The 27710-nt window shown below is 48.6% G+C and overlaps 1 protein-coding gene and 1 long non-coding RNA gene across 2 annotated transcripts in view; both read right to left on the reverse strand.

The window, feature by feature from the left end:
- Positions 1 to 27710, reverse strand: part of PFKFB3 (6-phosphofructo-2-kinase/fructose-2,6-biphosphatase 3) — a 77096-nt gene that overhangs the window by 31247 nt on the left and 18139 nt on the right. The gene's annotated exons all lie outside the window — the stretch shown is intronic.
- LOC129045814 (uncharacterized) lies at positions 642 to 27640 on the reverse strand. Its single transcript, XR_008506060.2, has 3 exons — positions 27616 to 27640; positions 6293 to 12868; positions 642 to 3945 (listed from the first exon to the last, which is right to left on the reverse strand). It is a non-coding gene; the product is annotated as an uncharacterized LOC129045814 (long non-coding RNA).

The following is a 27710-nucleotide window of genomic DNA, read 5'->3' on the forward strand; positions in this document are numbered from 1 at the left end:
AAACACGGGGTGATGCAGGGCAGTGAAACTACTCTGACGGGTACTATAATGGTGGATATGCATCATTACACATTTATCCAAAGTCCTAGAAGGCACAACACCAAAAGTGAGCCCCCAGGTAAACTAGGTACTTTAGGAGATGATGACGCGTCAGCGCACGTTCATCCTTAGTCAAAATGCGCCACTGGCGAGTAATGTGGACAATGCAGGAGGCTGTGCACATGTGGGGCAGGGATATACGACAGCACTCCACGCTCCTCGCAACTTTGCTGCGAACCAAAGACTCCAAAAAATAAAGTCTATTTAAAAAATCGCTTTGTGGGGCACCTGGGTGGCTCAGTCGTTAAGCATCTGCCTTCGGCTCAGGTCATGATCCCAGGGTCCTGGGATCCAGCCCCGCATCAGGCTCCCTGTTCCACGGGAAGCCTGCTTCTCCCTCTCCCACTCCCCCTGCTTGTGTTCCTTTTCTCGCTGTGTCTCTCTCTGTCAAATAAAAAAAAAAAAGTCTTAAAAAAAAAAGCAACTATTAAAAAAAAAATCGCTTTGTTTCTGCCAGTGTCATATCCTTGTCTCCCATCAAGTGGACTTACATGTCTCATTATGAGGCTGTGACAACGTTCCTCAGTGGCCACAGCCGGGGGTCTGGGTGAAGAGATGAAAAGTGGGCTGCCCAAGTCCCACTGAACCCTACAGCAAGTTCCCATCTCCCTCCGCCCAGGCTGTGTTTCTCCACTTTCCTTAGGGCACGCCCCTGAGCTTGGGACCAGTCTCTTAAAACTGCCTGTCGGTGTTTCTTACCCAGCATCAAGCCTAGCTACTGCTCTCAGAGTATCTTACACTCCTGGTCGACCTCCTCACCCAAGACCAGGACATAAATTATTTGTGTTTTAAAAGTATTATTTTGTGACTTCAAAATATTTGTGCTTTTTAAAAACCAGATACCCTAAAGTCTAGTTCACGGGATCATACCAATGTTAATTTCCTGGTTTTGATATTTGCAGTCACGTAAGATGTCCCCAACAGAGGAAGCTGAGTGAAGGGTCCATGGGACTCTACGAACTATTTTGTAACTTCTTATATTTCCAAACAAAAAACTTTAAGAAAACAAAATATTTAAAATCAGTGAGAGTTCAGTTTCCTCAAATCCTGCATAAAACAAAGACCCAGATTGTGTCAGTCCAGGCATTGAGGGAGAAGGGAACTGGCAGAGAGGTAGTCAAGAACTCTGTGGTGATTTGCATATGTTCCTAACATCTTAGCTTCTTGCAAATGACACACATACACAAACAGAATTTGCATGAATCCTGTACCTGTGGAAAAACAGAATCAAGCTCAAGCTGTGTTTTAATTTAGGGGGAAAGGATTCTATTTCTGGGCTTTGCATAGATCTTCGGGAAAATATCAATGGGTTTGTAGTTTGTCCCCAATGTGCACGCCTAAAACAAAATAAGGGAAAGACAATCATGCAGAGTTCAGCTGAGGGCTCCAAGAGGTCCTCGCTGACCCTGTCTTTCCCTAAGGGGAACAGAGCACAAGGATGGGGGACGATTTGAGAAGCTCACTGCCCATCTTCTGGTGTCTAGCGTTTATTACATACTCACAGCAGCGACTGTGTGTCAGCTGCTGCAAGGAGCAAACTGTGCTGGGATCTCAATGATCTTTGGGTCCCGCCAGGGAAGAGAAGTGGGTGGGCAAATAGCTTGTCATCATGGTGTTGTGTGCCCAGCCTCATGCTGAGTATTACAAAGAAAAAAGCTCCCACGCCCAAGAGCTTGTAACTTAAGACCAGAGGGGGAAATGTCCATGTCTGAGAATAAAAACAGAACGAAGAGAGAAGTGGTAGGTAAATGCAGGCTGTGGGGAGGTCCCTTGGGAACAGTAAGAAACGTTTGCACATAATGGGGGCAGATCAGCTGGTAATTTCATATCCATCTCATGGTTCTTCAGTTTTTCTCTGAGTCCAAGAGGACACATGGAATGAAGTTAACATCTCTGATTTCTTCCCACATTCAACAAGTATTCACCGAGAGCCACTGTACCAGGGAGGATAAGGACAAGTAAGATGTGGTCCTTGCCAGAATTACGAATTACTCTGGAATTTCATAGTGTCCCCCCAGTGTGCATGCACGCACACACACAAACTCACTCACTCCTCCTTTTGTTCCTTATAGTTAAGGAAACTGAGGCTCAGAAATATTCAATTCCTTGCTTGTGATCACATAGCTAATGAGCCAAGGAATAAAAAACATGATCTTCAACGAGCCTGGTAGTCTTTCAAGCCTCTCCCATTTCAATCGCCTTCCAAGTGGGACATGCAATTGCCTTCCCAATAACAATGCTAACAACAAAATCTTGAATCCAAGTGGTTTTTGATGACGGTCTTGAAATGCTATGGTATGGAAATAAGATGCAGAATCATCTTCAGAAACTGCTGTGAGGATTCATACCTAAAAGCTTTCACATGATCCTACAAGGGAAGGTGCTATTTAACAGATGAAAACAAAGCCAGCCCCGCAGAGATTCACACATCTTTGTACTCCAGCAGGCACATCTGGAGAGCCTTCACCTTACGATGTAGGAAAGGCTCATGGCGCAGAAAAACAAATAGCCCAAAGTTTATAGCCGCCATGTCCACAAGAGCCAAAATATGGAAAGAGCCCAGATGTCCATCGAGAGATGAATGGATAAAGAAGATATGTATATATATACAATGGAATATTACTCAGACATCAAAAAAAAATGAAATCTCGCCATTTGCAACGACAAAGATAAAACTAGAGGGTATTATGGTAAGTGATATAAGTCAGTCAGCGAAAGACAATTATAATATTTCACTCGTATGTGGAATTTAAGAAACAAAACAGAGGATAGGGGAAGGGAGGAAAATAGAGAGGGAGACAAACCATAAGAGACTCTTAACTCTAGGAAACAAACAGGGTTCCTGGAAGTTAGGTGGGTTGGGGGTGGGGTAACTGGGTGATGGGCATTAAGGAGGGCACACGATGGAATGAGTACTGGGTGTTATATACAACTGATGAATCACTAAACTCTACCTCTGAAACTAATAATACACTGTATATTAATTAATTGAATTTAAATTTTTAAAAAAAAATAAAGAAGTAACAGTTTTGTGAAAGGAAACTGCATCAGCATTAAAAAAAAGAAAAAAGAGGTGAAGGAGACCTTGGGCTTTTGTGTACTTGCCAAAGGTCTTAGAATGTCCTAATTTATTAGTAAAGGGAAAGAAAGAAAGAAGAAATACTCCTACGTCTCCAACATTATCCAAATTATTAGATAAATCTCAAATTTCTATTGTCAGTAATACATTTTTACAGAATGGTTGCTTCACCCAGGTTGTCAATAGCCTGACATCTCTATGCCATACCACAGGAGCTACAATCTTAGCTTAAGATTTTGTAGTAGTAGAAAGAAACAGGTGAAACTAGCATCAGTAATATATTTTAGTTAACGTCATAAATCCAAAATATCGTCATCTCCACGTTACGTTGTTACACACTGAGCTCTTTTACGTTCCATATGTTAGCCGTCTTCGATCTCCCTTCTAGACATCTGGAGTAAGAGCCGTCCAAGGAGAGGAAATAGGAACAAAGGCTCTGGAGTGGGATCTTGATGTGGGATAGCGCCAGGGTGGGTGGAACAGGGAGGGCTTCAGCGTGAGGAGGTAGGTGGAGCACCTTATAGATCGATCTGGAAGGCTGGTTCCTCTTCTGAGAAAGCTAGGAAGCCACTGGAGGGCGATAAGAAGACTGAGCAATACATTTGGGCGCCTGGGTGGCTCAGTTGGTTAAGCGCCTGCCTTCAGCTCAGGTCATGATCCCAGGGTCCTGGGATCGAGCCCCACGTCGGGCTCCCTGTTCCGCAGGAAGCCTGCTTCTCCTTCTCCTACTCCCCCTGCTTGTGTTCCTTCTCTCGCTGTCTCTCTCTCTGTCGAATAAATAAATAAAATCTTTTAAAAAAATAAAAAAAGAAGACTGAGCAATATAACGAATGACCCGCTAGGACAGGGAGGCCATATTCATGGATACATTCATGTTCACTGATGTCTCCATCCTGAGTGCCTGGAACAGAGGCACACCCATGGTAGGCTCTCATGGGTTGACCGAATGAGAACTTGTTTAAAGACTGGCCTCTGGTTGCTGTGTTAAGAACAGGTTATAACATGCAGGCAATGATCTTGGGACCCTGAAATAATCATAAGGTCCAGAACCTCTGATCTGGATTTATAAGGAAGAGGGGGTGAATGACAGCTCAAGAAACAGGCTCCTGCATGGAGATCTGTTTCAAACAACTTGGCTCTCAATTTCTCCTCCACACCTCCCCCAAATAATGTTTATCCTTGTGAAACTGAAAGAGGAAGGCGAACCAGAAAGCTTTATTCTGGAAAATTTCTCTCGAAGGCTTGAAAACAAGAGGGGGGTGGGGCAGAAAAAGAGCTGGATGTTGGAACCCGTAACTGAGCCATATGAAGCAGTAGGGGCCCCTCATATCATGAAAAAAAAGTTATCATCTGCAGTGAGAATAAATTAATGGACAATTCATTGAGACACCGATGTATCAGGCTGCCTTAGCTCTTCGAGTATAGCCAATACAGTAACCCACTTTCTCCTGTCTCTGGTCCACCATGCACAGCAGCCTTCTAATTATCACTCCCCTTCTCTCGCAGAGAGAACTACCACTTAACCTCCTCTCGCAGAATTACCATTTGTCTTCTCTCACAGAGAACTCACAGGTGAGCTGCCTTCAATGGTCTACTCCAACCCACAGTTGGAAATGCATCAAGTGGGCAATCTATATTTACATGCCATTCTCTGACCACTTTGGTTTGTGACTCAGTCTCCCAAAGCTTGCCTATCTCTGGACGCACTGCTAAAATCCAATTCTTTTTTTTTTTTTTTAAGATTTTATTTATTTATTCATGAGAGACAGAGAGAGAGACAGAGGCAGAGGGAGAAGCAGGCTCCCCGCAGAGCAGGGAGCCCGATGCGGGACTCGATCCCAGGACCCTGGGATCATGACCTGAGCCGAAGGCAGATGCTTAACCGACTGAGCCACCCAGGCGTCCCTAAAATCCAATTCTAAAGAGAAAAATCTGAGGACCAGACCCACACCAAGCCAGCCATCTGAGAAGGCACGGCTGAGGGGTCAGCCAGGTTTCTTTCTGCCGCCGTCATCTTGCTTCTTTTCATTGTCAGCATGGAGATATGCCTGGGAACACTCATGGCTTTGTTTCTTGCCAGAGTAGTTTCTCAATGACGATATTTTATAGACACAGATACAAAACAAAGAGATTGAAGAAAACATCCAGGAGTGTGGTAAGACCCAGATCAACCAATGTAACATCTCTGGGTAGAGAGAAACCATGGCTACTACTGACCCCAGATGTCTCCCTGCGTAAGGGTCTTCCATGACCCTCATGACACTTTCTCTCCAATCACAGGTGAAAAAGAAACAGGAGAAAACTCACCTTTGCTAAGAAAAAGACTATGTGACTTACAGAAGGTGAAAGATTTTCAGAGTGCATCACTAGATAAGTTGTACACAGGTCTGTTCAAGGAGGATAAGTTGGACAACCCCCGGCATTATTGTTCTTGATAGTTCAGGCTGTTTCTTCATCAGTAAGAAGATGATTACTCAGCCATCACTCATCCATCATCGTGGATCAGAGTTGCCAAGAATAGTGTGCAACCAGCTGGACGGTGATTAAGCCTGCGAAACACGCAGGCAGCCTGACAGCCCTCCACCATCCCCGCGGCAAGCTCACAACAACACAGCTCGTCGCCAGAGACCTGTGCACCAGCTTCAGGGGGATGGTGGCACCGCAGTACCCTGATATGGCAGGCTGGACATTGAATGTGCACCCAGCCACTTACCACCCAGTGTCTGGGACAGTATTACACACGCTACCTGGCTCTCCTCTCCCACCCATCATCCCCCAATGCCGGGAACCTCCTTGTGTAAAGAGACAGTGGGCATAACAGCATTATTCACAAGAGCCAAAAGCCCAAGTGTCCATCAACGGATGGATGGATAAACAAAACGTGGTCCATCCATACAATGGAATACTCTTCAGCCATGAAAAGGAAGGAAGTACTGAAGCATGCTGAAACATGGATGAATCCTGAAACATCACGGCAATGGACCGGAGCTGTGTTCTCCCAAAACCCCTATGTTGGCCCCTAACCCCTAGCACCTCAGAATGTCGCTGTATTTGGACATAGTGTCTTTAAAGAAGTCATTAAGTTAAATGAGGTTAGGGTGGGCCCCAACCCACCTTGATGAATTTCTCTGCGAGAAGCAGAAATTTGGGCACACAGAGACTCCAGGCATGTGTGCACACAGAGGAAAGACCATACGGGGACACGGCCAGCCGGTGGTCATCTACAAGCCAAGGAGGGAGGCCCCAGGAAACACCAAACCTCATCTTGGACTTCCAGCCTCCAGAACTGTGAGAAAATAAATTTCTGTGGTTTAAGCCCCCCATGATAGTTTGTTAGAGCAGCCCAAGCAAACTCATACGATTATGCTAAGTGAAAGGAAGCAGACACAAAAAGTCATGTATCACATGAGTCCACTGACATAAAATCTCTAGGATTGGTAAATCCATAGAGACAGAAGGCAGATTTGTGACAGCCAGTGCCTGGGGGAAGGGGTGAAGGGGGAGGGCCTGCTTCATGGGGATGGGGCTTCCTTTTGGAGTGATGACAGAGGTGATGGTTGCTCAACACTGTGAATGTGTAAATGTTACTCAACTGTGCACTTTAACATGGTTGGTTTTACAAGGCGAAATCAGAGAGGGAGACAAACACTAAGAGACTCTTAACTCTAGGAAACAAACAGGGTTGCTGCAGGGGAGGTGGGTGGGTGATGGGGTAACTGGGGGATGGGCATGAAGGAGGGCACATGATGTAATGAGCACTGGGTGTTCTATGCAACTGATGAATCACTGACCTCTACCTCTGAAACTAATAACATAGTATATGCTAATTAGTTGAATTTAAGTAAAATTAAACTTTAAAAATAAAATGGTTTTATATTATGTGATTTTAACTCAATAAAAAAAGGAAAAAAAATCAATGACAGTTAGATGAGAGACAGAAAGCTGAGAAATGAAGCTATGAAACCTGTTAAAGTTACAACAGGGTAGTTAACTAGACCAAGGAGAAGAGCATGATAGGAAGAGTAGGGAAAAGCAAATGCAAGAGACTTGAGATAGTTGGAGAAGCCATGGTCGGCCCAGAGCTCCCCACCGAGGCCCAGGGCACCAAGAGCATGAGCGGTGGCGGTAGAGAGGCAGAGTCTGAGGACTTCCAACAAATCACTTCACACCAAGCGGGTTCACCAGGCACGGCGGCAGTGACTTCATGCGGCTATAAATCAGGGACAATGCCCACCACCTATAACAGAGGGTTATGCACAGTGCAGAGCAGAGGACCTGGCCCGTGGTACATGCAGTATCTGGTGGCCAAGAGCTCTGTGCAGACGGAGCCTTCAGCTTTCTACAGAATCTGCCTCTCTCTGAACCCTACACCAGGTGCTGGCGCCGACATTAGAAAATGGACAGTTTCCCGGTTCCTCCTCCTTGTCCATTCCTTCCCATGCAGTGAAATCAATCACATATTTGGGAGGTTTCATTACTTCCTGTATTAGTTAGGGCTCTTGAAGGAAGGAGAGAGAGAGAAGGAGGGAGTGACGGAGGGTGGGTGAAAATTAAGGAAGGGAAACATTTTAAATGGAGTCAGGAGGCCCAGAAGGGGGGGCTCTTGAGCACGCACCACCTGGGCAGCTTATTCCACATTCCTGGGCAAGAAGAGGTGGACTTTACATCCCCAGAGGACTAAGGGAGCTTTCTCTCCTTGTCCAGCAACAGCCTAGCCAATGAGAAGCCACTACACTTCAAACTCCCAGTTTCCTCCCATGGATCGGGCTTTTGACAAAACCAGCCCTTCCAACTCCCCTCTCTTCTCCATAAAAGAATGCTCCCCTCCCTTGTTCTCCAGGTTTGCTTGTGATTTACCACAGTGTGCATGTCCCAAATTGCAATTGCTCTGCTATTCCCAAATAAACTCATTTTGCTGGTAAACTACCTGGGTTTTGTTTTGTTTTTTAAGATTTTATTTATTTATTTGCAAGAAAGAGAGAGCAAGCACATAAGCAGGGGGAGGGGGCAGAGGGAGAGAGAGAAGCTCAAGCAGACTCCACGCTGAGTGCAGAGCCCTTCACAGGGCTCAGTCTCACGACCCTGAAATCATGACCTAAGCCAAAACTGAGAGTCTGTCGCTTAATTGAGTGAGCCACCCAGGCGCCCCTGGTTATTTTTATTTTTAAGGTTGAAAGCATGTATGTATGAGAAGAGATATTATAGTAATTGGCTCATATGGTTCTGGGGGCCAAGAAGTCCCACGATATGCCACCTGCAAGCTGGAGCACCAGGAAAGCCAGTGTAATTCAGTCTGAGTCTGAAAGCCTAAGAACCAGGAGCATCAATGTCCAAAGACAGGAGGAGATGGATGTGTTGGCTCAAGCAGACAGAGCACATTTACCCCTCCTCCACCTTCTTGTTCCATTCAGGATCTCAGTGGATAGGATGATGCCCCACCACAGTGGGGAGAGTCATCTGCTTTACTCTACCCCTCACATCAAATGTAATCTCTTCTAGAAACATCATGGCCGTGCCCAGAAATAATGTCTTACCAGCGATCTGGGCATCCCTTGGTGCAGTCAGGTCAACACATAAAATTAACCATCATGCATCCCGTCTTCCTTCACAGCAGAGCCCGTTTTTAGCTGCCTGGCTAAATGATATTTTTCAGACTTGCAGGCTAGACGTGGCTGAATGGCTAAGGCAGGGGTAGCAAAGGGCTTTCAAGCTCCAAGCTGCTCCACCTGCCCTCACCTGGGCATCTGCTGCTGCTGGAATAGCCTCTAAATGAGGAGCAGCAACTGGGAGGTGTTCCCAGCAATGAACCAGCTCACCTTGCTCCATCTAAACCTCGGATGTCCCTCAGGCCATTTCCCCCCTGAATCTAGGAACCCCTCTCTGACAGCCCTCCTGGAGAGCCTCAGCTCAAACCTGCAGCTTCAGGCTGCTTGATCCCTTTTTAGACAGTGCTGTTGGCCAGACTTTCTTACACTGAGCCAAACACCTCTTCCCGTAACTCTCCCCCGTGGGCTCTCATTTTGCTGCTGGGGACAGAACAAGCCTGTACCCCATTCCAGCAAGAGAGGCTTGCTCTCCAGTATCTGTAAGCAACTGTCATGTTCCCATGAAAACCTACAATCTTCAGGCTAAGCAGCTCACTCCTGGGCTTGAAAACAGTGTAACACGGTCTTCACACAGCACACAAAGCAAAGCCCACTAAAAGCGTGAAAGTGTCTCGTGATGTTAAAAGCATCCGGTTCTAGGGAGAAGTTAATGGAGTGACGCCATTGGACCTATAATAAATATCGAAATGAGCGAGGCACTTGAAATTACTATGACAAAAAGCAGTTCTCGGGAACCTATGGAGGATCTAGGTTTCGTATCTCGACTACTGGGAACCAGATTTGTCTGATCTCCCAAGCTTAGCCAGTGGGAGTGGGGGAGGAAGGGGCCCGGCCTGGGAGCGAGGAGCCTGGACCCTGCCGCCGAGGCAGCTACACCAGGCCACAGAGCTTCTGGACCTCAGTTCCCTCGTCCACTGATGAGCTGCCTAGATGGTCTCTCAGCATCTCTTCCACTCTCCAGTGATCCAAACTGTTCTCGATGAAATATAAATAGAAACTTAATCATAATTACCAGACTCTAAGCAGCTCAAAACAGGGACAGCTGTTCATCCTGGTGACACCAGAGCCTGCGAAAACCTCGGGCACACGGGAGGTGTTCAGTATAGGTCTGTGTGATGAAGAGTGGTCCTATTACAGTGACCCAGGGGGGCTCCCATCGTGGACTGGAAACTGGACTGCTCCAGGGACCGTGCTTATGAGGATCAGATCAGATATGGATGAAAACGCTCTCGGAAAGACTGTGAAGTACTCCACAAATGTACGAAGATCAGAAGTTTCGAACTGTCTGTCCCAGCCCACCCCAAAGTGGTGATTCAGACGGCTGAATGCACTTCCTCCGGGCCTGACCACGCTGTGATGTGGCCTCCATCCCTGGGTTTCCACCGCACCCTGACGACATGCCCCCAGCCCATATTCCAAATGAGGGGAAGAGCCCAGGTTCAAACAGCTGAGGTTCCTGCCCCTGGACTCTGGTGAGAACAGAAACTGGCCAGCAGACCACCCTCTGCTGAGTAGGCGAAGTGCACCACGGGGACGCGCCGAGGGGAGCCCGCGGTGGAGAAAGTTGCGAACTGGCGCTATGTCGCAAGGCCTGCTTGTGTGGTGTGGTGCGCGCAACGTTGGGATTGCCACATCCCAACGGGCATCCTTGCCCTTCTCTGTTTCCCCGACACTTCTTCCTTCTCCCGGGGGATCGCATTCTAAAAATAGAGCTAAATCAAGACCCCCCAAAAAAATTTTTAAGTAGACTCCACACCCAGCATGGAGCCCACCGAAGGCTTATCCAACTGGAATTTACTTTGTGTATGATATAAGTAGTGATATAATTTTATTTCCTTTTTTTTTATTTGGATAACCCATTGAACCAGAATGTATTTTTAAATTTTTTATTTGAGTTCAATTGACACATACTGTAGTATTCATTTCAGAGGTAGAATTCAGTGATTCGTCAGTTGCATATAACACCCAGTGCTCATTCCATCAAGTGCCCTCCTTAATGCCCATCACTCAGTTACCCCATCCCCCCACCCACCTCCCCTCCAGCAACCCTCAGTTTTTTCCTATGATTAAGAGTTTCTTCAAATAATGCAATATATGTTAAGAAAGAAAAAAAAAGAAGAAGAAGAATGTAGTAGGAGGGGAAGAATAAAGGGGGGGAAATCGGAGGGGGAGATGAACCATAAGAGACGATGGACTCGGAAAAACAAACTTGGTTAGCTTGGTGATGGGTATTGAGGAGGGCACATTCTGCATGGAGCACTCGGTGTTATGCACAAACAATGAATCATGGAACACTACATCTAAAACTAATGATGTAATGTATGGGGATTAACATAACAATAAAAAAATTTTTTTAAAAAGTTTCTTATGGTTTGTCTTCCTGTTTTCCTCTTATTTTTCCTTCCCTTCCCCTATGTTCATCTGTTTAGTTTCTTAAATTCCATGTATGAGTGGAATCGTATGGTATTTGTCTTTCTCTGACTGACTTATTTCACTTAACCTAATATGCTTTAGTTCCAGCCACATCATTGCAAATGGCACGATTTCGTTTTTTGATGGCTGCATAATATTCCATTGTATAAATACACCACATCTTTATCCATTCATCTGTCAGTGGACATCTCAGCTCTTTCCACAGTTCAGCTATTGTGGACATTGCTGCTATAAACATTGGGGTGCAGGTGCCCCTTCTTTTCACATTTGTATATTTGGAGTAAATACCCAGTAGTGCAATTGCTGGATCATACGGTAGCTCTGTTTTCAACTTCTTGAGGGACCTCCATACTGTTCTCCAGAGTGGCTGCACCAGCTTGCATTCCCACCAATAGTGTAGGAGGGTTCCCCTTTCTCCGCATCCTTGCCAACATCTGTAGTTTCCTGACTTGTTAATTTTAGCCATTCTGACTGGTGTGAGGTGGTATCTCATTGAGGTTTTGATTTGGATTTCCCTGATGCCGAGCGATGTTGAGCACCTTTTCATGTGTCTGTTGGCCATGTGGATGTCTTCTTTGGAGAAGTGTCTGTTCATGTTTTCTGCCCATTTCTTGACTAGATTTTTCGGTTTTGGGGTGCTGAATTTGATAAGTTCTTCATAGATTTTGGATACTAGCCCTTTATCTGATAAGACATTTGCAAATATTTTCTCCCATTCCACAGGTTGCCTTTTAGTTTTGTCGACTGTTTCCTTCACTGTGCAGAAGCTTTTTATCCTGATGAAGTCCCAACAGTTCATTTTTGTTTTTGTTTCCCTTGCCTCAAGAGACATGTCTAACAAGAAGTTGCTGTGGCCAAGGTCACAGAGGTTGCTGCCTGTGTTCTCCTCTAGGATTTTGATGGATTCCTGTCTCACATTTAGGTCTTTCATCCATTTTGAGTTTATTTTTGTGCATGGGGTAAGAAAGTGTGACCAGTGCTTTATGGTAAAGAATAAATGACATTCCTCTGGTTTAAGCTACTGTTGGTCAGGTAATCTGTTAGTTATACAGCCAAAAGCATTCCTAACTGGTGAATGTATCATGAATTTCATCAAAATTTTACTAATACGAACTTCGTAATTAAAACGTTAATAATATAATCGAGAGTAGTTCTACTTAAAATCATTTCTCTATTTTATATCATAAAAAACACCACCAAAAACTTTTGATTTTGGCCACCTTGTCTCCCTGAAAGCAAGGTAAGCCACCAGTAGCCTCACTGGGGCCACCCCAGAAAATTCGGCCAGGGCTCCTGCTCTTGCAGGGAGTCAGCAAGACGACATCACTGTGAACAGGTGAGTTCAGAACCCCACGGAGTCGCCTTCAGACTGAGTACTGGTCCAGCCACACCGGACGGAAGACAAATGAGATCCTCCAACACCCTCCTCACCCCATCAATGAATAGTTTTTATGGTCTGTTCTCTCCACCCTTAGTAAACTTGCTTTCAGAAAAGAATTTGCCGGGGCGCCTGGGTGGCTCAGTCGGTTCAGCGGCTGCTTTCGGCTCAGGTCATGGTCCTGGGGTCCTGGGATCGAGCCCCACGTCGGGCTCCCAGCTCTGCGGGAAGCCTGCTTCTCCCTCTCCCTCTGCCTGCTTGTGCTCTCTCTCTCTGTGTCAAATAAATAAATAAAATCTTTAAAAAAAAAAAAAAAAGAATTTGCCCCCCATTCCAGTTAGATCCTATGATTGCTAAATGGCTTAGAGCATACCCCCTCCCATGCTGCTTGACTTTTAACTTTTATCCAGGCCTTCCGCAGAAGGAGGAAGCTGAAGGAACAGCATGTCAGGCACCCACCACCAAGGCCTTGCATGAGGTGGGCAGTGGGCACTGGCCTCTGGGCAGGCTTGGGAATGGCCTCTCCTGGCTTATGTCTGCTTCAAGGGACTGGTCTCTTCTGGAGGGATCACAGTCTGCCTTCTGAAGGAGTTCTCCCTTCGCTTTGGTCTTTTGGAAACTGGGCAGAGTCATTCAGTGTCCTCCTGGCCCAGGGATGCCCCAGATCGCCGCCCCAAGAGTTGGAAAGACACCCCAAAGAAGGCAGAAACATGAGGCTGGACTAGCAAAGATGTGTGAGGAAGGCTGCCCTCACTCCAAATGAGAGAGAACTCTCAGGGGATGGAGAGGCAGAGCACTGTCTACAGGGGCGTCCTTTGGTGCGCTTAAATCAAGGTCAAAGCGCCATCGTAGATGAAGAGGACCCTATCCGATGGCACAGTGCTAACGTGAGTCACCAGAAACTCATCACCAGGGAATAAGATAAAAGCCGGTACACACAGATGGCACAGGACACAAATGGTGGCATTTTCAATGTGACCGAATTCTTTGAGAACTCTAAGGCACTATCCAAAAGGTGTACTCCTAACAGCAAACCATGGTGACAAGGAAATTACACATAAAAGTAATGCTAGTGGAATCTCAATTTTCTAAAATTTATTGGGTGTTTCTACACCTCAAAAATGATACATCCAGGTGGCTGAAATAGAGGCAACTTTCGTTCTTGTTTTGTGTGTGTGCCTTCCTGTATATTTTATAGTAATTAAAATATGGTAATATTATAGTAACTACTTTATAATCCTAACAGCAGTCATTATTAAAACAGCCACCATCTACTGAGCGCTGATTCTGGGCCAGACCCTGTGTTCAAATTTTGCAAACATTTTCCCAACAACTTGCTGATAAGTAAGTGTCAGTATTTTCCGGAGAAGGACACGCAGGCTGAGAGAGGTAAAACTCTTAAACCAGGTCACATAACAGGGATTCCAATGCAGATGAGATCTGTACCCTACTGGCCTCCAGAAATGCAACCTTTTTTGGGGGGAATGCATATATACATCTGGGGAAAGGGGGCAAGAAAAGAGGAAGGTCTGCCAGGAAACCTCAGGCAGGAGGGGCCCCCGGGAGCCCCTATGTCATTCCAGAGGAGGGGGCTGCCCGGGAGCACAGCCCCTCAACTAACCAAATCGCAGTTAACAAGTATAAATGAGGGTATCTTCTTCTGATCCCTTTTTTTTTTTTTTTTTTTTTTTTTTTTGGTGAGGGGACAGTTGTGAAAGAGAACTCGGGAGGCCCACACCAGAAGTTGGGGCAAAGGTATGGAAAGGAGAAATTCCTGGGTCAGCCAGGGACAGCCAGGGTTGACCGGGGACCGCCAGGGTCAGCCAGGGACAGAGCTAGGCACAGGCAGTTTTGACATGGCTGCAGGTGTTCAATGGGATGACACAGAATACTGAAAGAGCTCCTGCTGGTTTCTTCCAGAAGAAAGAAGGTCTTCTTTTGGAAACTGGGCAGAGTCAGTTCTTCCACCGGGTCCCATCACTGAGAGACCCCTGTGTGTTGTCCCTGAGATGCTGCATGCCCTCATTAGAGGGCCACTTGGACCAGCTCAGCACTTTCCGTATGAACGAGAAAACTGAACCGCTCGGCCCCATATCATGTCGTGACCTCTGGGACCCTCAAGACGTTGTACAAGTTGGATGGCTCCACCTAAAATGATGAGCCTCACAAGCAGGAGACGGTAATCAGTTATTTATGGTTCAAACTAGGTATCACACACGTATTACGCAGCAAAGAGGGGCCAGAGGCTCCCCACAGCGTGCACCCCCGGATATGGAGCCAAGATCAGGACACGTGGGCTCTGGATGCTACGGCATCCGTGCAAAGTGGATGAGCTTAGCTACCTGCAGAAACAGCCCATCATGGGATGCCTTCTAAATGGATTACCCACTAACCCAGCCGCTGTTTCTACAATCCTCCCAAAGCAACGAGGGGGCCAAATGAGGATGCGCTGAAGGAGCTCGAAGGCCTTGTGGGCAGATAGGAGATGTGACACAACTTCACCAGGAAGCCCTCTGGGGCCCAGTCTGGTCACCTAAATATTTCTTCCACTGGAGTCCGCATGCAAAGCCAGAACTTGGCCTCCCGGCTATTTAAATCAGGTTTTTTATGTGTTGGGTTTCAATAAACTGAGATGCCAGGCTGATATGCTGGATAATTGAGGGAGAGTGGCAGAGAGTGAACACACAACACTGATTAGTCTGAACCATGAAACAGGTCGCTGGTTTTCAACATCTGTGATGTGTAAGAATCATCCAGAGAACTTTTAAAAAAATACCCAGTCTGCAAAGCCCATGCTAGACCAATGAGATCAGAACTGCTGGGTGGGGTTTAGGCTGTGCAATTTCTTAAAAGCTTCTCAGGCAAGTCCAGTGGCTAGCTGAATAAAGGCTCCAGCTGCACCACGCCTAGCCACAGCACCAGCATGCACCGAGCCTCGGGCTGGTGCTGCAGGAAGAGGGAGCCATATATGGCGCCTGACTGCAAAGATTTTATACCTTGCTGAGGAAGCAAGGGAAAGATGCATGGGAAGCAATCAGCAAATAAAATCATAGTGGAGTCTGGAGGTATTTTGGAGAGATTTCTGAGCAAAAAAAAAAAAAAAAGAAATCAAGTCTAGAACAAGTGAACACTTTGGAGTTGGTGTTCCTGCCGCATCTGCAATTTTTTTTTTTTCTATGCGGCTTATGACCAGCCATTCAGCTGCCTTGAAAACTCTTTTTTTGTTTGTTTTGCTTATGAGAATGAAGAACTGGCTTGGCCTTCTCAAAGAAGCTAGATAAACCTTTAGGATACTCAACGACTAGGTAGTTTCCAGACTTCCTGCTCGCTATCATAGGATTAAAAAGTCCCCTGGGAGGTCACTTATGGCACCCAGTGCTTCCCGCAGCACACAAGGAGACAGGCTGGAAGTCCCCGATGAGCACGGCAAGTGTGGCACTTACCGACCGGGGCAGCTGGGACGCCGCTGGGCGCATGCGCAGGTACACACCTGCGCTCGGGGCTCTGGGGCTCGAAAACCTGCAGGGCTCGGCGACGGCCGCTTCCTAAGCCTGAAGTTCCCAGGATGGGTTCATGGGGACAGAGAGCCACTCTGGCTGACCCCACTGCCGAGCGAGCAGGGCCCCCGGGGCATTGGTAAATGCGGTATGCCGCCTGGCAGAGACTCGGCCCTCTGCCCTCCTGGCCCCGGACCCAGACTGGATGACAAACTTCACCCACATTTGGGCCCGGTCCAGCTGAGACAGTGAGAGCACAAGGGGCCTCACCTCCTTCCTCCACTGGCCCCACAATCAAGGCTCCCTAGTCCCAGCCTGTTGTGGAAGAAGCCAAGCAGAGGTGCTGAGGGGGCCTGGGGGTGCCGAGCAGGGGACCTGTGGCACTACCATTTCCAGCCCACCAGACAGGAGCTTGCTTCTCGGGCCAGTCCCGCTGCACTTTAGAGCAAGCTGGGTGTAGACAGCTGGCCTGTGGAGATCCTGGGGAAGGGGCTGCGCCTGTGATTTAGGAGGCCCTGCTTCTCCCAGAAAGTGGCATTAGGATTCAATGCTGCTCCACTTGTGCACTGCCCTCCCATCTGGCTACTTTTCCTTCCCACTCCCTTCCTCTTGCCCATCTTACTCTCATCTTACTCCCATCTTACTCCGTCTCCCTCTCACCATCCCCACCCCATCCCTGCACTTCCACTTCCACTAACTCCAGTTCACTGAACTCTATGATGTGTAGGAGGGGGGAACATCTGATAAGAGGAATTCATACTAAAATGTGAATGGCTACATTTCAGTCATCGGGTAGCTTCTGAATTTCTCCAGCCACTAGGAGGAAAACCAAAGAGTCAGTCAACCCTGTTAGAGTTTACAGCAGAGTTAGGAAATCTGTCATATAGGAAGCCATCACAGAACAATAAAGTGCTGAAGTAGATCCACATAGGCTGAGTGCTAGAAGCCTGGAGTCACCTCTCAGTGCAGGAAAGGCAGCCCAGCAGCCCTCCCAGAGCATGCAATCGGGGTGCTCCTGCCTGCCTCCTCAAGCCCCACCCAGACGGCAGCCACAGCTCCTCGGCTGTTGTCATTCCCAATGTCATCCCAACCCCCGTGATGTGTTTCATATTTAGATTTCAGGCAAGGCTTTGTCTGCAGAGATGGTTCTGGGCTATGACATTTGCAAACCGGGGTCCGGTCCAAGCCATCGATTTTGCAGAAAGTGGACCCAGACAGAGGTTTATTTGCTTGAGGCCCTCACAAGTTAACAGGAGTGAGGACTAGGGCCCAGACTTCCTGTCACCCAAGTTATGTTTTAAATAAACATATTACTGAAGTATAACAGACCTATAAACACGCAAAGTTCCATGAATTCTCAAAACAAACACACCTGAGTAAGCAGTGCTCAGCTCAAGAACTAGGTCATTTACCAGAGCCTCAGAAGCCCCCCGAGCCCCTTGCCAGTCCAACAACCCCCCCGCCAGCCCCCGGATTAGTTACAGCAACACAGATTAGTTTGTATGGTTTGTCTCTGTATAGTGGAATAGGGCAGTATGTATTCTATTGTGTCTGGCTTTATTCACTCAACATTTTGCTCATAAGCTCTTTCATGTTGCCTCTTACCGCCAAGGTTCCTTGGCTACCATGGTTCTATACATTCCATTGCACAGATATACTACAACGTATTTATCCACATTGATGGTACATTGAATTGTTTCCCCTTTGGGGCTATCACAAGTGATGCTACTGCCAACATCCTTGTACATGTCTCAGTGCGCACATGAAGGCATTTTTGTGGGGACTGTGCCAATGGCATTGCTGGGTCAGTGGACTTGCTGGGTCATAGTGCCTGCCTCCATCCAGGGACTACTGCCAAGTGGTTTTCCAAAGTGATTACACCAATTTTCCCTCCACGTGAGAGTTCCTTTTACTCCACTCTGGCACGGAGTAGTGTAAGAGAGGTAGACAGTATCTCACTGTAGCTTTAATTTGTATTTCCTAGGTAATTAAGGAGGTACAGTGGCTTTTCATTACTTATTGGCCATTTGGATATATCTTCTTTTATGAATAAACATAAAATGTATAACTGTTTCCGTGTTTAGCTATTTTTGGTTTGCTTGGTTTGTGGTTCTCCTTTCTCCACGGTGACTTTGGTGGATCTATACATATAAGGGCCGAGGAGCCAGACTCCCTGGTCGGGTTCTGGCTCTAGCAGGGACTGCCTGTCATTCTGGGCTCCTCAGTTCCTCTCCAGGCCCCAGCCATGCTGGCTGTAAGATCAGGACCTTCTCCCATCTGTGTGAGTGAGTGAATGCATGCAAACACCTAGAACGATCTTGGCACATCATTGAGTGCTCAATACGTTGGGATTTTTACAGTTATCCCTAGCATTCTGTCCCTAAAATGCCCAAAACTGCCAAGAACGAGGAGGGCACGTAGCAAGACGGAGATGAAATGTCCCTATTTGTCGGTAATGTATCACCACCTGAACAGCAACTTCATACTTCTCCCTACTAAAAAGAGATCTTTCCCTCATGCATGGAAACCAAAGAAGTGAATCTGGTGTTTGGTGGAGATGCTGGGGCCAATCCATCTCAACTGAAAAGAAACGAAACAGAAGTGGTCCATGAGGACACACGAGGACCGCGCATCGGGGCATCACCCACAAAGGCTGCGGAAGAGGGATACTGAGTGGGTGCAGCCAAGGAGCCCGCTAGCCACCTGAGCAAGTGCCAAGTGCAGGCTCGGCCGCCGCCCTTCCTCTCGCCTCAGGAGCTGCTCACAGCCCAGGGGGCCATGAAATGAAGGCTCACCCCAGCCCGCCCAGCTTTAGCCCCTGCTTGGCAGTCCCGTGTCAGCAAGCCTGGCTCCAGAGACAAAAATCCCCCTGACAACTGGGCCTGAGGCCTTGGCTTCCTCGGCCCCGGACTGCAGACCCTCCGGCAGCAGGAGGAGGTGAAGAGAACCCCCACTCCCAGAACACACTGGCCGCGAGACGGGGCCAGACCACTGCTGCGGTCACTGTGGCTCTCCGGAGGGTCCCTACGCTGGACTGAAAAAGCAGGTTATGTGGCCAGACAGGAAGAGGTCAGGGAAGTCTAGGTTCTTCTGGGAAACAGGCCTGGGTCGGCGAAATGACGAACACAGCAGGTCTGTGCTTTGAGACCAGGTCTAGCATGAAATCAGAATGAGTCACAGGGATCTCATCCCCTCATTTTACACACAAGGAAACTGAGGCTCCCAGAGGTTTGCAGACAACGTACGGGCTTTGGAGTGAGGCCCACCTGGTCAGCACTGATCCCTCCTTTTGTACAACTTGCCGGTTCGAGTCCTTTCAGGGCTTATTCATCACCGAGTCCTACCTTCCGTTTGTGCTCACATACGTGATTGGTATTCTTCTTGTTGCTACTATCTCCACTCCGATCAAACCCCAACAGCCTCACCCAAACCCCAGGTCACCATTCCCAACCCCTTCCGCCAGCCTCTCGCATTCCAATCCAGCGAGCGCACCACCGACACACTCATTTTCCAGCACAACGCTTCGGTTCTGTTCTTCCCCTGCTCAGAAACCATCACTGTCTCCCTGCTTCCTCTAGGACCGCTTCCAAACCCTCAGGCTTCGTGGCAGATTCTCTACTGCGGGTTCTCAAGCAACCTCTCTGCACTCTGGTGATCTGACCTGCTTCTTCCCCCAAACAGCCCCTCCTCCCGGACACTTCTGCTTTTCTCGAGCACTCCACCCGAAATCCCTCCTCCTCCTGTCTAATTCCTACCCGTCCTGCATGACTATTTGCATCTCCCTCTTGCTGTGGCCATCCGCTTGGATTTCCCATGTTGCATCAAAGACTGGTGACCCGAGCCTGTGCATGGGACTGGGTATCTGCTGTGTGGGCTCCCACCCACACGCTAAGCTCTTCAGAGCTGGAATATTCATCTCGGTGCCTAACCCAGCACAAGGCACCACCCCTCTAGAGTATGGGTGGGAAAATACAGGTTGACGAGACACACAAAAGCCGACAGTAGGGACAGCCTTCTTAGCCAGCCCTCCCCCCTGGTTGGGGAAGTCGTGCCCGGCGCTGGGACCAGAAGGGTTACAGAGGACCACCTCCGCCCCTTGGGGGCGGGCGCTGCTGGTGGACAAGTGGGGGGGGGGGGAGCACAGGAAAGGACAGCGGTGACAGAGCTTCCACTATGAAGTGCTTAAGGGCCTGGTGGAAGCGCCGAGAATAACGCTCAATCCTGCCACAAGACGTAAAGGAAGGCTTCGTGCAGGAAGGGGTGTGAGGTGAGCTCTGAAGTGGACAAGTGGGGGTTTATGGGGTCAGGGGCCAGAGAGAAGGGGAGTGCGGCAGAGGCGCGGTGTGAGGGGCTACCGGGAAGACCTGAATGACTCGAGTGGGTGATGCCTAATGGATTATAATCTGAGCCTTAATGAGGCTTCACAGGGGGAAGACACGGAGGATTAGTAGAGGCCTTCCTCCAGGGACGGACAGGGCAGATGCGTTCTAGCACCGCAGGGGAAGCCCTAGTTCTGTTCCTTCCCCTCCGTCAAGCCTTCTGGCCTTGGGCAAAGCTGTAAGTTGCTCCAGTCCCCAGTGCCTCATTGGACATTTCTATCCTGCTTCCCAACGCCCACCAGGGTGACCCCGAAGAATCCATCTGTGCCTCAGGAAAACCACACCTAAAGAAGTGACCCATACCCTGCCAGGTGTCCCTGGCCCTCAGACCCTGGGTCTTCAGCTCCAATTTAAGGCACTGGGAATTGAGCCTCTTGTGGCTCCCTCCCAACCAGGAAGGAGCCGGGTCCCACTGACCTGGTCCCGTTAGGGATCTGAGAACTTAGTGGCGGGACTGCAAGATTACTGGGCACTGACAGGGTGCATCAACAGGGTATTGGATATTTACCTGGAGAACGGCCCTCCATTTGGATGGTACAGACACAGAGGTGGACATCCTTTCCCACACGAGGGCCAGTCCCCTTCACTATAGGACGTGTCACATCACCCCTGGCCGTTACACTGTAAGCTTGAGATAAGGACTTAGAAATTCTGCTTTTGAAGGGATTTTTCTTCTGCCGTGGGGGGGCTGCTCACGACAGCCCAGAGCACCGTAAGATTTACACTGAGTTAGTGTGCCCTACAGAAGTAAACCCCTTTTGCAAATCAGTCAGCTCTTTGGCATTATAAGGTGTCATCATGAGGCCAGTGAGCTTTTTTCAGGCCAGAAAGGGACACAAGGGGAAAAGCTGGATGCTTTGCATGGCAGGATGTGGGTGTGAGGGCGGGGAGAGTGGTTTCTAAACTGTCTACACCTACCGGCCATTGCTTTCTCAAGCTAGCACTCCAAACCTGAGCCCCTTGAGGCCCACACCCAGAAGGCCACTGATCCTGGGACCCGCGACTGAGGAAATCTTCTTTAGAGCAAGCAGGCCAAACCCAAATCCAGACTCTGGCTCAGAACAGGCTGGAAGAACAACCCTTCCTGTCCCCCATCTTTGCTCCCCTGAGAGGAATGAGGGACAAGGAGCTTTTGGTTCTTGTGCTTGAAGACGGCTGATAATTACATTCAGTGTAAATGGTCTAAACACTAATCAAAAGACACAGTCACACTGGATAAAAAGAAAAAGCAAGCCCAACTCTAAGATACCCACTTTAAAGACGTGGATACTTAAAAGTAAAATACACCACGTAAACACTAATCAACAGAAAAGGAAGTCGCTCTATGAAGAGCAAAGTAATTTCAAAACAAAGAATTGTGGGGTTCAAGAGGGACATTTCATAATGATTAAAGCAGCTGGTCTGGCAAGAAGACACAGCAATTAACAAGCATGTCATTAGGATTATCTCTATTAAGTTTCAAATGTATTAATTATTATCATTTCTATTTGGGTCATATTGAGGAAAACTTTCTGATGTCAGCATACTGATTTCCCTGCTGGTACCACCCTCCCCTTCTGTATCTTGCTAGGATTATTCACCCTTCAGGACACTGCTGCCAGGTAACCTTCTCTGCCACCCCCTCTATGGGCCAGGGGACTCTGACCCCATCACAGCACTCAATAGTCTGGTGAATGCATCTTCGCTTCTCTCTCTCCTTAAGGCCATGGAGTATTTTGTTCATCTCTGAATCCTGACCACGTGGTACCATACACATCATATTGCTCGATGAATGAATGAATAAATGAGAAGTCCAGTCCTCAAAAACTCAAGCCTCTGAACTCTCCTGGCTCCCAGGACAGAGGTTTTTACTTTATTCGAACAGAAAGAACACTGAGCACGCAGCGGGCAGAACGTGCCCTGCCGCACGGCTTACAAGCCCTATGATCTCAGACACGTGACTTAACTATTCGGGGCCTCGGTTTCCTTATCTGCAAGGTGGTGAAAGAGAAGAGTGGCCTCGCGGAACTGTCACTTGGAAGCTGCAGGGTTGAAATGTGCTTGGCAAATGTTGGTTCACATCAGAAGCAGGAGGTGTGGTGCCCCTGTGTCAGCAGCGCCCCAGAGGAGGGCAAGGAAAGCTAAGGAAAGTACCGCAGTCCGCCGGGTACAGAACAGAGGGCAGGGACAGCAGGGCACCTGCCCGCGCATCTCCTTCTCCACACTCCCCAGCCATCGGCTTTCCACCCGGCTGCACCCAGCACCTTCCCTCTCTGTGAAGTGGGCCACAGACACCATCTGGACTGAGAAGCAAATTAACATCACAAGACATGTGACAGTGACACATCCCTTATGGGAACCGATGCCGGTGGTTAATCCAGCGTGCGTGCGGGACTTCCTCGCCACGGCAAGAGTAAGGGCTAGGCATTCCAGGAAAGAAAATGCCAGAGCATCTGTTCCTGACCGCCCTGTGGCTTCGGGTTTCCCTCTAGGTCTGAGACACCAGGTGCAACACTGCGGCAAGAAGAGGAAAACACCATCTCACTCTGCGTCAGTTCCAAATGCAGAATTTGGGGCTCCAGCCCAGTGAATACAAATTTGCACTGTAATAACATCACCAATGAGTCTCACGCATTCAAGCACCCCCCTCCCCGTCGTCCCCAGGCTGTGTCATCATTTCTTTGAGGAGCAGCAGCCAAACTTTGACCACACACTATTACTTCCCAAAAAGGCGTTTCTTTAGTTGTCAATCATAAACATGTGCTTCTGTGCTGTTATACCGTATCGATCATAAAACTTAAGCAAAAATTAGAAATTAAAAAGGATGCACTAAAATAAACAGAAAGGGAAGTTGTCATATTTTCTTCCTGCACCCAAGTAATCTTTTGGGGGCCGAGGAAGGACATGAGGTGTGCCCTGCCTGTCCCGACTCCTGGATTAATGGAAATCGTATTGGTCATCCCCTCTTTCCAGAAAGTTCTTACCCCTCTGTCCCCACCCACCCACCCAGCTTCGAGACCACCATCTCCTTACACTCCCCCATCCACCCCACCCCACGGATGGTGCCCCCCGTGCCCCACTTCTGTTCCTAGTCTTCCCATTCCCATCATCAATAGCCGCAGGAATTTTTGTGGCTGAAAGCTTCTAGTCCCATTTAAATGTGTATTTTCTGCATTTCATTCGTTGGAGGAGCAAGAAAGAAAACATAAACAAGGGGTGGAGGGGAAGAGGAGGGAGTCAGGCAGGTGGATTTCTTTTTTTACATTAAAGGACTTAGTATTCTTTCTCATTTCTAGATCACCAAACAATGCGACAAGTCACTCAAGATAAGGTGACAGTCAAGAGCTACAGAGGTTTTTAAATTGCTTCCCCGCATGCCACTGCCACCTGTCTTGGGGTAAGCATCTATTTTTGGAGCCCTTGTAGCCGGTAAACATGATTCTCCTGCTTGAAAGCAAATCCATGGTCTCCTCATTAGAGAACCGGAGGGTGGGCCCCCAGGGCACATTCCCCCAGCCCCACCACTTCAAAACAACCACAAACAGCAGTCCAGGAAAGTCACTGCAAAAAAGATTCCCAAAATGTTACTAATATAAAGTTCCTACAAATAGGCAACAGGGAAAGTCTTTCCAGAGAGCAAGCCACACATACTACCAATCGATATTTCAATCTTTTCAGTATCTAGACCCACAATCTCCAAGAAGCTGGGAAAGGTATGAGAAAGTGCACATCCATGAAATAACTATAAAAACACAAAATTGGGAATCAGGCAGGGGCCAGTCCTCCCATGATCCTGAGCCTGATGGCCAATTTTGTGGGCAAGAGCTCAGCTACTGGAATATCACCGCACAGCACAACATTTAGACGATACGGAATTTTTTCACTAGTATTTTTAAAAAGCCTCTGCATACCTGTAAACCTTTGTCTAGACCACAGCAAGCAATCCCCTTCCTCCCCGTCCCTTAGCCATCTCCCAGCCCACCAGTCAACAAGAGCAATTTCACCCCCAAGGCAGCCTAAGGAACAGAAACAAAGGCCCAAGATCAACATCAAAAACCCCCAGGGAAAGATGGGCTGGGTCTGCTGGGTATCCGCTGAGGCTCCCTACCCTTTCTTATCAACTCCAATGGCTCCAGCCCACTTTGGAGCTGCCTTATTCCTCCTTGCACTAAAATTGAAATCCAGCTCTGCCTGTCGCCACCAGACACCCCATTAAAAATCCCACAAGTAGGAGAACAAGAAAGAATGGGAAAATTTCTGTTTCCCAGGCGCATCAGCCACCCAACCAGCTACCTCGTGCCAAGAGTACGAGAGGGGGGACCCTGTTAGAGAACTCTGGGGACAGGAAGGAGAGGCATTTGGCTAAGGACCACTGCGGGAGGGGCTGTCTTGGGCGGACGGACCATCAGCAAGTTCCCTGGACACGAGTCAGGGCCCCGCACGCCACGTGGTTTTCCGCAGGGCAGACCCAGAGGACAGGTTAGCGTCTGGGGCAGGGGAGCTGCTGTGCTCACCACCCATCTTTGTCTCTTCCAGCCCAGTTAAGCTCACAGAGAGCAACCACAGGGCTGTTGTCATTCCTGGACTGCGGGCTCCTTCAAGTCGGGAATCAAAGCCACCGCCTATGAGCACCCAGCATGTGCCAGGCATGTTTGGAGTGCTTGGGGCCTAAACCTCAGAGCTACCCTGCCATTGACAGGCGAGGAAACCGAGGCACAGAGAGGGGAAGGAACTTCTCCAAGGTCACACAGCTTCGCATCTGAGCCCAGGAAGTCTGACTGCAGAGCCCAGGCACAACTCCCCGCCTCCCTCGCTCCCAGCTGCAGCAAGAGCCTGGGAGGGTTCCATCTTTGCCCCTTATCCATTAATACAAAGATGGCCACAGTGGGTGACAGGGGGCTCAATACTAGCCTTCCAACACACTCCCCCCTTCCCAGCACCTGACCCCAGCTGCCCTTTAGGAGGAGGATGCTGGGGTGGGGACAGCAAAAGGCCAGAGAAAGAAGAGTGTGTCTGAACTTTTGCTCCCTACCCTCTCCCTAAGTTGTTTATGCCTTAAAGCCCACCATTATGGTACCATCCCTTGAGTTCCAGATCTCTGAGAGATCAGTTCAAATGCAAACTGAGCTAATATCACCTTAAGAACCCTCCTTAATGAAGGATCTGAAGGAGGAGAAGGAAGGAGAGTACTTGCAGGGAGACAGGAATATTTCACCTTCTCTACAGCACGGCTTAGATCTTAATCTGAGATCTAAGCACTGCTTAGCTGGGCTGCATTTGCTACCTGGATGATCTCCAATGCCTTGATACCCTGAAGGAGACACGTAAGACCCAGAAGGTTAAGAAGTAATCACCAGAGACTTAATGAAAGGAAAGTAAGTGGGCCTTCAGAGACAGCTTCTAGATCTCTGAAAATTACATTGAGGGCAGAGAGGAGACCAACTCTGGCTGGATGCTGCCTCTGGAGGAAGAGGGCTGTTTGGTATTTTCTGGCTGGGTTTTGGTAAGAAATTGTAACCAGATCTGCTGGAGAGCCAAGAAAAACCAGATATTGCCTTTTTATACCCATTCTGTACTCCCACCTTCCTCCCAGAGATGCTCTTATGGGTTTTTGACAATTTAATACATGGAGTAGAGGCAAAAGTAGATTCCTAAAAAGCTCTTGTCTTTTCATAAAGTGTGAAGCTATTACTTCATAAAATGAATCCAAAACTTCAGAGAGGGTTACCTCCTTTATGCATCTGCCCTCCAGGCTTGCAGTCTGCAGTGTCAGACACAGAGGGCCACAGAGCCAGTCAGAGCAGCCCAGGTGCTTCCCTCCTGACCTTTCCGGACACCAGATCTGGTGCTGCCTCCAGGGCCGAAATGAGCCCAAGTTACTTACCCCTGCACTCTTCAGTTCCTACTGTGTTGGTCCCACTTTTAGTCTGATCTAGGCAGAGGGGCTGGGCAAGGGGAAGAAGCATCAGATTTGAAAAAAGGAAGGGCTAAGGGGCAGTAAGAATGTTGTGTAACAGTTGGATACTGTGATCGCATTTGTTAAACTCCAAGTCAAGATTATTGCTTTAACAAGGTGGAGAGCCTTCATAGGCACAACTGGTCAGAGACACGCCCTGCTGGAAAATTTGACTTGCTGGAGAGAGAGGTGGCCTCCTCCTCTGGCCCAGGACGACCTCCCTCTTCATCCCAGGTAGAGAATCCTTGACATGGCTAAGCGCGGCTGAATGACCTCTAGTGCAATGAGTTCCATCCACAAAAAAACCCTTTGGCACTACTCCCAAAGTAACCCATTCCATTAAAACAAATGCATCATGAAAGGCAAAGGCTTTGAAGTCTGGCACATCAAAATCCGAATCTGAGCTCCCCCATTTTCTTACTGATAAGTATAAACGCCTAGCTGTACCTGGTTCCTCAAGAGAACGCCACAAAGTTCATTCCTGCCCCTTCTCTGTAACTGACCTGAAATTCACCTTCCGCGAACAGTGCGCTCTGTCCCCAGCACGGTGGCATGGGACCAGTCAAATCTGATCACACGAGTCTTTCAAACACTTGCAGACAGGCTCACAGGCCCCTGGGACCCGTCTGGTCTGGGCTAAACATCCCCAGTTCTTTGAGCACTCCTCCTAGAACTTATCCTGCCCCTCCACCAGCTGAATCACTCTCTGCAAGTTAACTCCAAGCCCTCCAAAAAACTCAGGGGCAACCAAAGTCCCAATTCATTGTGTCCTCAGCTCGTGGTGAATCGGGGCCCCAGACCAGGAGCTGAGACAACTTGCACTCGGAACGTGGCTGCGGTTTCTGGGGACCCTGTGGCTCAAAGCACCTGTGCCGGCGGCTGTTTACTGATGTGACTGACACAGAACATCCTGTCCAGGATGCCGAGCAGGAAAAAGCGGCGTCGGGCACTTATAACTACTCCCCAAAGATAAAAACACTGCTCGTTTTCAATCTCCCACGTTCTGACTTTCCTTTAACGCTTCCCGTGTGTCCCTCTTCCTGTGCCGCGCGCACTACCGCCCCGGCCCCGCCCAACCCGGGACTCTGCTAGCCACCTGCCGACCTAGTTCCTCTGGCGCACTGACAGCGCGCGTCCGCTCCTAGACCTAACCCGGGGGAAAACCTCGGCCGAGAAAACGAAAACAGGCCACTGGGCGGGGACGCTCACAGCCTCCACCAGGCGCGCAGCTACGCGGGGTGCACGCCGCGCCCACGTGCCAGACCCGGCGGCGCGGGGCAGGCTGGGGCGGCGCCACGTGAACG

This window comes from Mirounga angustirostris, unplaced genomic scaffold, assembly GCF_029215605.1.
Source record: "Mirounga angustirostris isolate CCGP_5_RB_7025 unplaced genomic scaffold, mMirAng1.0.hap1 SCAF_5, whole genome shotgun sequence".
Lineage (NCBI taxonomy): Eukaryota > Metazoa > Chordata > Mammalia > Carnivora > Phocidae > Mirounga > Mirounga angustirostris.